We start from the raw sequence: 2,484 nt of genomic DNA, 5'->3' as shown, positions 1-2,484 counted from the left end.
TCACCCATTCACCATGGAATTAAGTGCCTTATGTATCTTGGGACTGAAAGTCTGGAGCTTTAATTCTAGTTCCATCTCTCTCTCCAGCCTGACACACTCTCTATTCTTTTGCAATTATCTTCTGGATATTTCTGAATGAATTCTGTTATGGTTGGCTTTTCTACCACAGCCTCTGTTTAGATGCTTAAAATAACTAGGTTCAACACTCAGAGTGATCTGATACAGTGCTAAACCCATCCACATGGAGGTGTAAAGATAAAACTTACTATCCACAGGCACTACTATATGTATCATTTCATTAAAAAAAAATACACACACCATGATGCCAACCCTCACTTCCCTGGGCAGACAACTCTACCAATGTGTCCTGGAGCCCCAAATCCCCATATCCATGTTCCACCAGGGAAAGAGAGAGACAGGCTGGGAGTATGGATCCACCTGTCAATGCCCATGTCCAGCAGAGAAGCAATTACAGAAGCCAGACGTTCCACCTTCTGCACCCCAAAATGATCCTGGGCCCATACTCCAAGAGGAATAAAGAATAGGAAAACTTCCAAGAGAGGGGGTAGTTTGGAGATATCTGGTGTTGGGAATTGTGTGTGGAATTGTACCCCTCTTATCCAATGGACTTGACCTTCATAATTAAATCATTTTAAAAGGGAGAAAAATACACATAACATTGAGATTCACAGCTACAACATCCTTCTTATCTTACACACCTTCCAATGGCCATAGGCTCCCTGAATTACAGTTCATTTAAAAAAACTCTGTTTTCCAGTTTTAAGCACTTACTTAAGGAGAAAGACATCCTCTGGCAAAGCAACTCATCTCTCACACAAGCAGTGCTGGATTAGAAGACCTCACACATCCAAGTTCAGTGTCACAAAGGCAAGCCTGAGGCTCTTCTTGCTGAGTTACTGCCAAGGCACAAGGACAACCCCACCATAACCCCCTTTCAGCTGACCCCTTCACACTGTCCTCAGGATGTCAGTTGTCTCTTCTCACACCATCCAGTTGCATGCCTTGCTGCCTCTGCATTTGCTGCCTATGACTTCTGAGGGATAGCTCTTGCCCAAATGCCCAAATCCACCTCAGTCCTCAACCATCCACCTCAGTGTTCTTGTCGCCAAAAAGGAACCCACTGCCAGCAGCTTCTCTCCTCAAGGTGTAAGCTTTCTACTTTTCACAACACCTCAGTGCACATCTGCCACACGGCTGAGCGGTTTCCTCCCCTAGCAGACTAAGGTCCTGCTTTCAAGGGGTCAAATCTGGGAAAACAACAGTCCCTGCAGGGTTCTGGCAGGTTCACTGACCTCGCCAGTCACTGGAACGAATACTTAGGAGACAGCATTTCAAGTGCATGAATGAGCACCACCACATCTGCAAACTGGACAAAGCCAGGTTGTCTCTACCAGGCAGGGAGAAGCTTGTCTGCCTACCTTGTCTGCAGCATCTTCTCTGGGCTTGCTTCTCCCCAGCGCTGAGCTGGCCTGGCTAAGGATGCACTTCTGTCTCGAGGCCCTGCTGAACATGGTCACTGCGGGCTGTGGATTGAGGGAAAAGTTGTCTCTGGGTGAGGATGAGCATGAGCTGGGAGTGTGACCCACGCCAAGGGCAGTGGCGAATCTGCTCTGAGCCCAAGGGGCAGGACAGGGACAGGGGCTGCAGTTCTCCATTACCCTCACATGGAGAAGGGCCCATCTCCACCCAGCGCCCTGAATTTTATTAGGTGCGCTCTTCCTGCATAGTAGGAATAATGATGTTTAAGTGCAAGGACTCCAGGATTTTCTCTAAAGGCATTTATTTATTTTGACACCAGGATTACCACTAGGACTTGGTAACTTCATGAACGATGAATCCACAGCTGCTAGTGGTCTTATTTTAAAAAATTTATATTTACTTATTTATTTTCAATTTTGTTGCCCTACTAGTGGTCATTTTTGTTTTATTTTTGATATATATAGAGAGAAATTGAGAAAGGTGAGATGAAAACTCAACAAAAAGAACACAATAAAATGTGGTCAGAATATACAAGTAGGTGACTCTCTAGAGATACCCCTGGCCCACAGACATAGGCAGAAATGCTCCAGTTCACTCATCATCAGAAATGTGCAAATCAAAACCACTTTGAGATACCCCATCACACCTTTGATATGGACTCCATAAGTAAAACAACAGAAGGTAAGTGTTAGAGAGGATGTGGAGAGAGGGGAACTCTACTGCACTGCCTGTGGGATGCAAACTGGTGAACTAAGTATGGAGAATCCTTAAACAAATAAAAAAGGAAATACCACATGACACAGCAATTCCACTCTTAGGTATATACCCCAAAGACAGAAAAGCACTGGTTCAGAGGGATATGTGCACCCCCATGTTCACAGCTGCTTTAGTCACAATAGCAAAGACCTGGAAACAACCAAAATGTCCTTTTGACAGATGCCTAGATTAAAAAAAGAGTATCATGCAGTAATCAAAAAGGATATC

The sequence above is a fragment of the Erinaceus europaeus genome, assembly GCF_950295315.1.
Source record: "Erinaceus europaeus chromosome 6 unlocalized genomic scaffold, mEriEur2.1 SUPER_6_unloc_23, whole genome shotgun sequence".
NCBI lineage: Eukaryota > Metazoa > Chordata > Mammalia > Eulipotyphla > Erinaceidae > Erinaceus > Erinaceus europaeus.
This window is presented reverse-complemented; position numbering follows the sequence as displayed.